The following is a 12,766-nucleotide window of genomic DNA, read 5'->3' on the forward strand; positions in this document are numbered from 1 at the left end:
GTTTTCCTTTGCTCAAACTTCTTGTTATTTGGTTCCTATTGGTTTTAACACAAGTTTGCAATTGTATAGTATATAAGTTGTTATTCACTACTGATTAGTGGCTTGAGATGGTTGATATATGGTTTAACATCAATACCCACTTAATGCAAAATTGATAAGTAACAAGGGCGTTGATCTTGGAAAATTTTAGTAAAAAAAAAAAATGGTTGTTTGATGACTATAATTAGGCAAGATCCTCTTCAGGGCAAATACTTAATAATTCAATCATAGTTGTTCACACTAAAAGTAATAATAACAATAAGAATTAAATTGCATAAATTTTTTTATGGTTAGCAAAAATTATAGGTAGTGTTTGTGAATTTCTATAGTTTGTTGGACTATGTGGGTACATATTTCGCAAAGCGTCTGTGGTTTCATTGTATGCTTTCAGTGGAAACTCTTTCTTGTAGTCTTTTGGAACTTCTTTTATAGAGGATGTTTGAAGGCTTGAATTTAGTGATGATATCAAATAAAACCATTATAATCTCATTTGAGCAATATTTAAAATATTTGATTATGATAATTTGTAAGCTTCAATTTGAGTGATGATATAAGATAAATCGATCCAACCATTATGATTACTCCATTTTGCAATATTAAAAACATTTTATCTACAAAGCAAGTGTTTGGAAGTTGATTTGATGTTGGAAAAAGGAGTAATGAAGGATCTTGAAGTTTTGAGGTGAGTAAATTGGGGGGTTCCGACTAGACTCTTATGATCTCATTAACATGATCAATTTTGGGTAACAGGTGATTAGGAGGATGATTAGGAGAATAACACATTGCTAGTACAACATTGGTACCAATTGCATAATAGCATAGAATTTTTTCATTTTGAAACTTTCATTGCCATACACCTAGCAAACCTTGATAGAAATCTACTTTCATTTTCAATGCTTCCCGGTATCTCTGGTCTATTTTCAACTACTATTTTTCCATCTTTTTTCAAGCACCCAAGACAAAGTAAGAGATGCTTATTCTAGTTGGGACCAACCATCCGCTTACGAATGGAGTGACTAACTGACAATGTGTAGCTATGATGGTGACAACATACTACTGAGCATTACATTGGCCATTTTTATTGTTGCAACGCGGTTTAAAGATGCTAACTGTCAGCCCCTTAGACCCTTGACTTAACCATGGAGGAATAGGCCTCATAGGTTGGCCTTGCACCCATGAAAGCCTAGGATGAAAGCAGGGAAATCCTGGAGGTGTGGTGGTTCAAACTCCAGGAGCCATGTGAGGAGGCCGCGGGCGAGCCAAACGTGCACCGCGCGCGCACCATGAGCGAGCCAGACGCGCATCACGAGCGGGCCAGATGCGCACCTAGGGTGAGCCAGACGCGCACCGCGCGCGCACACGGGCGAGCCAGATGTGCACCGCGAGCAGGCCAGACACGCACCGGGTGCGCACCAGATGGGCATCGCGCGCACCTGACTTAGGTGGTGCTAATGAAGGCTGACTTGGAATTTTAATTTATAATTAAAATTATATTCCATTATGCATCCTCAGACATATTGATGTCTCCTCAAGAAACAATGAAAACGGCCCGTATTGCTCTTTAAGGGAGGAGGGGGGGGGGTGTAGGTGACTCAAAGGAAGGAGCCACCAAGAGAAGCCTTGACCGCACCAAGGGGGCACCATGGCACGGCCTTGGCGTGCCAAAGACACACGACGCAACTCGAGCAAGCACACATGGGCTGCACGACATGTGTGTTGTGCACCCCGTGGCCGCAACGGCACAGGGCCTGGTGCGGCCTATCCCCTCCCCGCGCAGGCACGAGGGCGCCTAAGCCTTGTGCGGTGAGCCAGCTGATGAAACCATGGGCGCAATGCCATGGTCTGATGGCTCCAATAGCTGACTCGCACCGAGATGCCTACGCACAGCACAGGGGCGCAATGCCCTGTGCACCAAGAAGGATTAGCCATGGGCGCAATGCCATGGCTTGTTACTAAGAAGCTAGGAAGCAAGCAACAAGCCCAAGCCATGGGCACCTAGACATGGCACGGGCTCAGACATCAGTGTGAGGAAGGCACACTAATGCACCAGACGCTTGGTCAGATGGGTGGTGCATACTGCCTGGCTCAGAGAGACTTGATCAAAGACATGCTGATGGGCACCCGGTCACAAGAGGCGCCTTGAGGGGGAAGGGTCGGCTTGTTAGGGGGACTCACCAGCAGCTTGGCGAGCAAGACCTGAAGGAGATGGCAGTGCAGCTAGCAAGTGGCAGCTAGCTCAGACAAACCAGTGACCAAGTCAAGCCGTCATTGACCTGAAGTTGGTTGAAGGATGATGGCTGGTGCAAGTGGGTGGCAAGTGCAGCCCACTATCTGGGTGGTGGATGGTTATGCAGGGCAGTTGAGAGCAGTTCTGACCAATTGCATGACCACCTAGTTGGCTCCAAGATTTGAATTGAGGGAATTCAAATTTGTAACTGCAGATTGAGTCATTTAAATAGGGCTCCTACAGCCTTGAAACAGAGAGAGAGAGAGTTTAGGGAAAGGGTTCCTTCTCGTATGCCTTGGGTGAGTGCATTATACTATGGTTCAAGAAGTAATTTTGTCTTGTAAGAGTGATTAATACAAGTTAGGAAAGGATTCCCGTAACCTCGTGTGTCCCTGTTGCTTGTTTATTTCTGTATTCTACTCTGTTCTTCTAAACGCTGGGAAGGGAAGGTTGGCTAAGGAAGGGTCCTTAGCACCGCACACTCGTGAAAAATTAAGTGAGATAACCAGGGGTGTGACACTAACCATGTTGAACTGCCTAAAAATGGACACATGAGAGTTGATGACATCACTGCACAGTTGACAGTTCAATTCATATGGCTTGGAAGGATGGAAGAACATATTACATATGGGGAAGACATTGAGTTATACTTGACATCTACTTATTTCCTATTTCTTAGTTTTGACTTTTCTTTATGTCATATATATATATATATATATATATATATATATATCTTCACCAACAGATGAAGTAAGGATGTCATGCCTTGTTTGTTATTTTTTTCATTATAATATATTTTGTTAATACAAGTTTGAAAATTTGTGAAAGTTAATGCCTAAAGAACAACAATTGCAATTGATCGTTCACAGGCTATGAATATTTTACTATGATTGAGCACATCTTCAGATTGGTTGATCCCCATAATTTGTAACTTAAGTAGACCCGTTTATGTAATAAACACCATTAGATTCATGAATGATAGTATGCCATTTTCTCAGTTTGCCTATGCATATAGTTGTTTGATGATAAAAAAATGTACACCCCTTTCCTATATATAATGCACTTATATTTATAAGTTTTGTTTGTGTGTATATAAACGCATACGTACTCAATGTAAAAAAAAAGTTAATAAACATACAAAAAAAAAATTGTTATTACTATAAAACCGATACTTGCTTCACTTCATCATGTTATACTGGAAACAACCTACATATGACTTCTTAAAGTACAATACGAGAATGGAAGTTGGACCTTTGTACGCTAGTTTTCTTAGAACAGTAGGTCATGTTTTCCTACGATAGGACCTTTTGATGTATAGTCCCCACAACCTAGGAAAACTACCCATCTTGTAGACGACACAATTGAAGAGGAAAATTGGGAAGACACAAGGAAGATGAAGTTGTTGTCAATAATGGTCTAAATTTGCTTCCTGAGAAGCCAAAGACTATTCAATTGGTCGGAATGGCTTCATCAATGGTGAGTTGCCACACTAAAGACACTACAATAATGACCATGGTAGGCTAGAGGAGTAAGAAGACCTTGATAGGTATTGTGAAGGAGTTCTCACATACTTTCCTGAAGCCATAAGTTGGTGGAAATGATGTAGCTCTTGTTATGGACATGAATAGAGGAGACACTTTTCTTTAGCACAATTTTAAAGAAAACGAGAGTAAATTGCTTCCTCCAAATAAAAGTTTATGATGTTTATTTGATGTGTTGCTGCCATTATTTGTTTTATCTTATTTTGTTTGAGAAAGCCTTAAATGGTCTCGTCAAAATGCGTGTTTCTTTCACCTACCAAATGTTACATTGTTAGTTTATCCTTTAGATGTATGGGTACAAGCAGTGTGTACCTTAATGTTTCCCTAAGTTTTGTTATCTCATTTAGGCCTACCCTATTCAGTGATATTCACTTACCTATGGATTGGTGATTTTGGAATGGTTAGAACTTTATTAATCAAACTATATATATGAAATTGTGTTACCTTGTTCTAATGTTTCTATTCTTAAGAATAATGTTTTGGTGTACTTTGATGAATGACATGTTGATTTTGTCAATCAATTTGACCAACATGACACTTAAACCATGGACAGTGTCCTCTATGTTATTCTCCATTTGTAGGGTCTTACCATTGGTTCCCATAGATGGGGTTCAGTTCAACATCAACCATACCGTGCACTCCATCATTCCAAACTGACTAATTTAGCAACAATTTTGACTGTGTATACAGTGACAAACTTAACTTTATAAATTATCTAAAGCAAGGAAATCTAATGTACTTCAATTTTTGTTAGTGAATATTGGTGTTAATTTTCTACAAAACAATGTTGGCTGAAAAGCATAATCTTTTACAAGTAGGTTTGCTAATTATTTTTAGTATACTCATACAACAATATTATGCTAATTATTAACTAAAAGTCAATTTCGTCTTAACATCCCACCTTAATTCCCCAACTTTAGTCTGCTATATGAGTAATAGATCTGATAGTTTGTTATAATGACAAAAGAATAAAATATTTTGTATCTTTTGTTAAATGCACAAAGTTTTAGTTGACCAAGAATAGTTTTTTTTTTTTTTTAACATTAGTTGATTATCTTTGTTGATAATTTAGAGTTAAGCATTGTGTTGTGTGATTGTTTGAGTTGTATGGCCTCTTTGGTAAGAAACCAAATCTAAATAAATAATTTCATTAAAAATACACCAAGAATTGTAGAAGAAGGAAAGTATACTAGTGATGTTGAATAAAACACAATGAAAAACATGAATGGTAAAGTGTAATTTCCATACAACTAGTTTCATATGGCAAATAAAGACATTTTGAAGATAAACATAAATTATGTATAATAAAGTAATAAAAAATGTAATGTGCTTTATAAAATTAACAGTGAGAGAATGTGGAGAAGAATTCCCTTAATCTCCTTCTTTATAACCCAAAGTAATAGATACAATTAGAGTAGACCATGGTAAAAAGAAAAGACAACCTATAACAAGGTTGGTAATTTTAACCAGAAATAGAACAATTACCTAAAAAAGCAAGTTGGCAGTATAAATGAAAAGAAGGATACCTATAACTTGATTTTAAAAATCCAACACAGTCCCTTACAACCCACCAATTACTTGGATCATCATACCTTTGACATCACAAACTACATGACAACAAAATTTATTAATGTACAATTTTCTCATCCTGCCATCCTGGAAGTTAGAATAAAGATGAGAGTCCATTCAATGACAATATAAGCCTGAACTTCTTCCAAATAATATGTACGATTGAACTATTAACTTTGGTAGCTTTAAAATTGTAATTACTTCGAAAAGTTATCAAAATTAAAGCATGCAAAAGTTGCAGATTCGTGAAGAATAAGTCATTTGATTGACAATCTGTCAACACAAACATATATGACTGTAAGAAACCATTTGTTCAACTCAGGGTATAATTAGGGACATCAAATTTGCTCATGTATCCTATTGGGTCATTAGCAAATTGGAAATCGAAATTGGACAGTAATTGAACAATGAAGACATGAACTGTTAAATATTGTGGGACATTAAGAATTCACATGATATATAATAACTCACTTCAAATTGATAATGAATTGTAATTCCCTCTACCTTATATTTGATGCATGGGAGTATGGTGTTTTTAGGAGATGTTATCATGAAAAAATGGATTATGTTCTTCCTCCAGGTTTTCAACTGCTCACATGTGGGACTTGGATGTTGGTTCATTGGTGGTCATATAGGTTTTTTCTTTCACACAATGCTCTAGACATATCACTCATCAAAGATATGTATCAAAGCAAATAAGTGGGTGGGTGGTCCTCATCATCATGAGCCATCTACCATGTCATCCATTTCACAGCAGGAAGTCTATAGAAATTAATGCCCTCTAATAGTACCTTAATGCATTCTGGATATTTATGGAATAGAGCAACAACATTTATGAAACAAACCCCAAAAAAGTTTACACAATTGGGACACTTCCACAAACAGTGTAACCGTAAATTGTCAATTTCACATAGAAGATAGAAATGATAGGAAAAGGCATGGAACAATTACACAGTAACAGTTCAGCGCAAGGAACTAGTTTAAACACCTCAAACAAAGAATATAAGTGAATGCGAAGACAAGTAAATGAAATATGAATGTGATAACCATTTGGAAGGAATATTAACAATGATAACACACACATGATTAAGTTTACAGACTTGGTAACAACCTATGTACAGTTTTTCCCAAAAAAGTAATGACAATACAGTAATACAAAGGTTTAATAATGGAAGAAGGTGACAACAATAGACTTAAAACAAAAGATTCTTTCACGTTTTCCTGTTATTTCCGAACATATGACATCGAGAGCAATAGACACTCTATTTATCTTGAAATTGGGACATTTTGTATGGAGAGACTTTAGAGAGAAGAAAACCTCATCGATGATAGTTCGTACCAAACCATCGTCATCCACAAAAGACATGTAATGGGTCTCTATATCGAAAAAAGAGTCTGTGTAGATCAACTCTTGCATTGGGAATTTGTAGCAATTGTCTACAAAATCAGCAACATAATGGCCAATGGAAAGAATAACAGTTGTTGCATATTCACAAGGGATTCCCAACATTTGCCAACCCCTACATGTGCAAGTACACTTTATAATGTCCACATTCAAGAAGGTTTTCCCGATATAAACCCCAAAAATGTCATTTCATAAAAGGAGTGACTGGATGTACCTGACCCTTGGCAATATTCTGCAACACCTTATCTTCAATTTTTGGCCCTATAGACCCTTTCAATTATTGGATTCCTCTTTATGCTTCACAAGCATAGAGTCTAACTTAGCCATGTGCTCTAATAAAAAGTTACAAATCGAGTGATGTTTTTCATTCCTTAACCAAACATTTAACAACTCGACAAGGTTGGTGGTCATTTTATCTCATCTTTGTTTTGAGAGTTTTGACATGGCCCAATGATCGGGTGCATTTTCTTCTACCCATGTGGCTAAAGCATCATTGTATTTTTGTAGTTCATACATGGAAACATTATAATCATGCTCTAACCTTACATAGGCAATACTATCTAGGAATTGAAGTGCATTTTCTTTACCCCTGTTCCCTTTTGTTTATGGTTGCTTAAGAAACTACTAAAATTCTACTTTAAGTGACAGTAACAATAGGCATGGTTTTCAAGGCCAAACACCTCGAGAACACTATGAAGGAGGGTAGAATTTTTATCGAAGATGATAACAACTTCCTTATCTCCAACAACTTTTTTCAAGTTTTGAAAAAACCAAGACCAATTCTTATAATTTTCAGATAACATCACGCTAAAGGCTAAAGGGAACATGGAGTCATTAGCATTATATGCGGTGGCTGAAAATAACGCACCCCCATATAGGTCACTCATGTGGGTTGAGTCAATAGCAATGATAGGTCGACACCCAATTCCAAACCCTTGAATAAATATTGCATAAGCAACAAAGAGTTGCTCAAAATGGCCATCACTTGAATGACTCAACTCAACGACGATTCCTAGATTAGTACTAACCATTCTCTTGCACATCTAAGGCAACAATTTGTAATAATATTTGGGTTGTCCATAAATGTGATCCTTTGTCTTCTCCTTTATTTGTCATGCTTAAAGATAAGTCAACTACATCCCATGTTGTCTTACGAAGTCCTTACAAATTTGGCTTGGTTAGTAATTAGGAGATGACCTTTTGACATCATCAATGACTAATGAGGCATGCTTGGATCTCATTAAAGGTTGGGAGGAGGTGACATCTTCCAAACTATGGTTGTGGACATTTCGAAATGTGTGAAACTGAATGATTTTGAAACCCCTTAATGTACGAGCAATGACTTTCCAAGGACATTCGTTAATTGTGCAAACTTCTGTCATGTGTTTTGGGTTATTCCTCTTGAAGGAATATCGGAATCTATAAGCCAACAACATCAAATAAACCGTATTTCGAAACTCAACAACATTAGGAAAGGTTTGTCTACTACCTATAACGGCATTTTCAAATTGTCTTGACTCAAGTTGAACTATATTTGATTGAGCACATCTTTGGGAAAACCCGTATAAGTCAATTGTAGGGGAGTCATTACAAATTTCCATTGGTGGATCGACATGAGAGGAAACTACTTGTATCGAATTAGAACCAACAATAGGTGTTAGGCCACTACAAATAAGACATGGAAACAAATTTGTCAATTATCTACATATGTTTCAAAAGTGATTAAACAAAGTTAATATGATGATGCTAAGCCCATATGTACCTAGTTTATGCGTTCAACCCTTCACCAACTTTTGTACATGGGGAAACATAGACAAAACAAAACATGTTGTTGAATTTGAACATCTTGAGTACGACAACTTCATCATGCAATAGTAGTATACATGATGGGTCAAATGGAGTTACCTTCTAAAGGCTAGAGTGGCGAGCTCTCAGAACATAGCACTTGACCGTGAAATCCAATTTGATTGATTTTAGGTTAATGTTCAATTTACCACACAATTTTGAAACAAATTTTGCATGTGAGATATTTCCGCTAACAACAATGCATTTGGTCTGACCATATTTATATTGTATGGACCCATCAGCACACTTAACAACCTCACCGCCTTCGTGAATGTAATAGAATATGTCTTATTCGATTTGCTTAATCACAACAAAATTTGTTACAAACAATAAAACAACGAATTACATAAGAATTAGGTTTGGTAAGCAGCTAAGGTGAAGATACTATGCAACAATAAAGTAATAAGTACCACCGAACAAAGTAACTAAGGTTCACATACATAGTAAGACAAAATGTGCATAAGTAGTACCTAAGGTTGATTAAGGTAGTACCTAAGAATGGTTAAGGTAGTACCTAAAGTACAATAACTACTATAGCAAAGGTGAACATACTGACCACACAATCTCTTCCAAACCTTCAGCGGTTTAGTAATGGACTAATAATATAGATTCAAATTTGGGGTATGCCTTCTTACCTATTATCAGGTTGAAGAAAAAAAAGCTTGCTAAACAATTGATACTTCAAAGCACAATGAAATTATAAATGTGGTCGGTTTTTCACAACACTTTACCATGCATTTGTTTTTAGAGGTAGGTCAAAAGGTACAAAAAAAAAAAATAAAGTTTTTTCAAACCTGTAATCTAGAGTCCCAAAATTCTCTAAACCACAATAAAGTTGCATATTTTGTGAGAATTTCAAATTTTTTTAGACAAATTCTCTGCCAATATGGAAATTGCAACCAACTTATAGAATGAACGACATGTTAATTATCATGTTTTTGTTAAAGCCAATTCTTAAAGTAAATAGTCACCATCCTAGCTCTCAACAACAGGATTTGGATAGTCTTTCACTCTCATATTCGAAATCAGATTTACTATATCAAACAACCAATTATAGATTTAATGGTCATTTCAAATAATAGATTGAACAAGTTAGAAAAAGAATTGAAAGTAAAGATTCAAATTGTTTATTCAAAACTAAACTTCATTTAAAGGATGTAATTTGTAGCCCATAAGCTTCTAAAAACTTAGGTTAAATACATTCAATAAGTGCTACTTCAAACAAACTTACATTAATGAAAATAACAAAAACATTAAAAATAAAATATTACTTTTGAGACCCAATCATTACCATCCCTAATTGTCATAATGAACAAGACATTTCTCATAAATATCTATAAACCTAAAGGATGGACAAAAGTAATAGTAGGATACATCAAACCATCAAGCACGATGTTGACCTTAAAATCATGTTAAAACAACATGCATAAAACCTGTTCTTATTGATATGAGCAAATAAACCAACCTCAAATGATTCTCACAAAAAAACTGTTCAGCGTTCATTCACACTGACAACTAATTAAGACAACTCCTCACAATACTAACAACTCTAACCAAAACCAAATTTATCTCATTCTAATTGCATGCTTAACCCTTCCTTTATACCCAAATTGTATTTTTACGTATTCATAACTATGTTTGTTTTTTGAGAAAGGACAAAGGACCTCATAAAACTGTTTGAATTTTAAAATTTTATTGACATGAAAACATTTTGAAAACAACATGTTTGCTAAACATGTGATTTGTTATAAAAAAAAAATCAATATTTATACATAAAGTAGTTATAAACCTACCATTACATAGACCTAAAAACACAAATCCACTCAAATTACTTTTTCATTTCTTAAACAAGAACAAAAAAGAAGTTAATAAATCCTAACACAGAAATTTGTCTATTGCATATCAACCACACAACATTAAGTAAACTCATTCTTTCAAATTCAATTCAATCATTGAAGTTGTTGGTGAACCCTCCACAAAACTTCTATAGGTCAACCCTTAAGGATAACACCCAAAGTACTACAAAAGTTGTAATGACTCTTTCTTTGGTTTTTCTTGGCAAAATTTATTACATTAAAAGGTTTTATATTTTGGATAATAGAGAATCACAATCAACCATGAAAATGAATTCCAAAGGCGCCTAAGCCCATATGATGACCCTTAGTCATTTAAGCCAACTAATGGTTTATATAAACCCTTTTAGTGTTTAAGGTTAGATAACTTTTCATTTTCCATCATTTAGAGAAAAAACCCTAACCATCATTATAATATATTTCATTTGGTTTGGAAGTCAATTATTTTAAAATTTAAAAAATCCCAACTTATTATGTAATTCAATAACCTTAAATACTTCTAACATTGGGGATTTATGAGTCTTATTATTATTATTCGTTATATACACAATGTCATCTCTTATTCAATAAAAAAAACTTTCTTTTTATCTTTAAAATTACCCTCAAATATCTAGATATAATTATTCTCTTCTTCATATCTCATAGTTTTTTGTTTTTCATTTCTTGTCTTTTCATCTTGACTCTTTATATTTTTATGGACTACTTGATTATGGTTATGTTCTTTATTGTCTTCTTATGGACATGCCTATAGAGAAGATTTTAACGTGAGTCAATTGAGGTTATATCTTGAAATTGCTATTGATTGTTAGTACCCACATGTAGGGAGGCAATAACAATTTTAAGACAACGTGTTCTCATGTGCCTCACCAAGTCAGGCTAGTTTTTCTTATCTTTGTTAATTTTATTTTACGTAATCTTGATTTATCATTTGTTATATGTATTAAAAGTTACATGTTTTTTATGTAGTAGGAAAATTTCCTAACAATTTAAAACCACTATTCTTCCTAAGTAGAAAAATATAGCATATTTGATTTCTATATAGGTAACTATGTAGTGTTTCAAATTAATAGACATTGGATTATAAATTATTGTAAGAAGGAATAAATTTTTGTCTTCTATTTAATTTAAATGTTTTAAAATTCTTTATTTTTTTTCCTTTTTAAAAATCATCTTTCCTTTCATTTGACATTGGTATTATTGGTGTTTGAATAAATCAAGTGTTATTAGAGGAAAAATAAGATCATGCTCTAATGTTTCTTTTGAGCTATTTGCATGAAGATGTCTGCAAAAAGAAATGAAAACTTTCTTGAAATCTAGAAATTAATTCTACCTTGACATACTCGTTAGAAATTTTTAAATATTGTTGATGGTTTATTTAGTTATTCATTTTTCCTAAGATTATTTTGAAATTGTTGGATAGTAAAAGTATATGCTACAATTTTATTTGTTTTGTAGAAATTGTCCTATATGTGTTTGATTTATAATTTATTTGTTGAAAATTGTTATTAAGAAATTAAAGTTATTAGCTAAGTTATTTTATAAAGTTTATAAATTTCTCCTTAATCTACAACATCAACTCTTATGTGGGGAAAAATCTATCATAAAGGTATAAAAGAATTATCAAATTAAGTTTTTAGTATTGAAAATTACATGTATAATACAAATAGCCTTAAAAGATTTAGAGTATGTTTGGTAGTGATTATAAAAAACGTTTTTAACCCTTCTAACACTTGAAAGATAAAAATTTTCAAGTGTTAGAAATGCTAGAAACGTTTCTTATAATTACTATCAAACACACTCTTAATCTTCTATACATATATAGTTGTAAAATTTTGATAGATTATGTAAAAGGTAAAGGTTTGACAATTTTGTTCTAGAAGGGAAAAAAATGAATTTTTCATATAAAAAATCCTGCATTAATTTTAATCTCTTGACCGAAAAATTAAGGAAAAAGGAAAAAAAAAATCAGAAATATTTCCTATATATTAAGTATTATTATTATTATTATTATTATTATTATTATTATAAGTAGATTAGGCAAAATCATTGGATTAAGATTTGTTTTGATAGATTCAAATTTTAAGAGTTATTTAAAATTTTTATATTTTTAATATTTTATTGAGAATTTAATTTATAAATTATAAGTTATTAAATCAATTAATATATAAGAAGAACTAAAGATTTAAAGAATTTGAACCTGTTATAGTCTCTAATATTAAGTAATAAAGGTCCAAATTTTGGTTTTGTTTTGTAAATGGTAATAATCTTCTAATAAAATTTCATATAT

Source organism: Vitis riparia, chromosome 10, assembly GCF_004353265.1.
Source record: "Vitis riparia cultivar Riparia Gloire de Montpellier isolate 1030 chromosome 10, EGFV_Vit.rip_1.0, whole genome shotgun sequence".
Taxonomy (NCBI): Eukaryota; Viridiplantae; Streptophyta; class Magnoliopsida; order Vitales; family Vitaceae; genus Vitis; species Vitis riparia.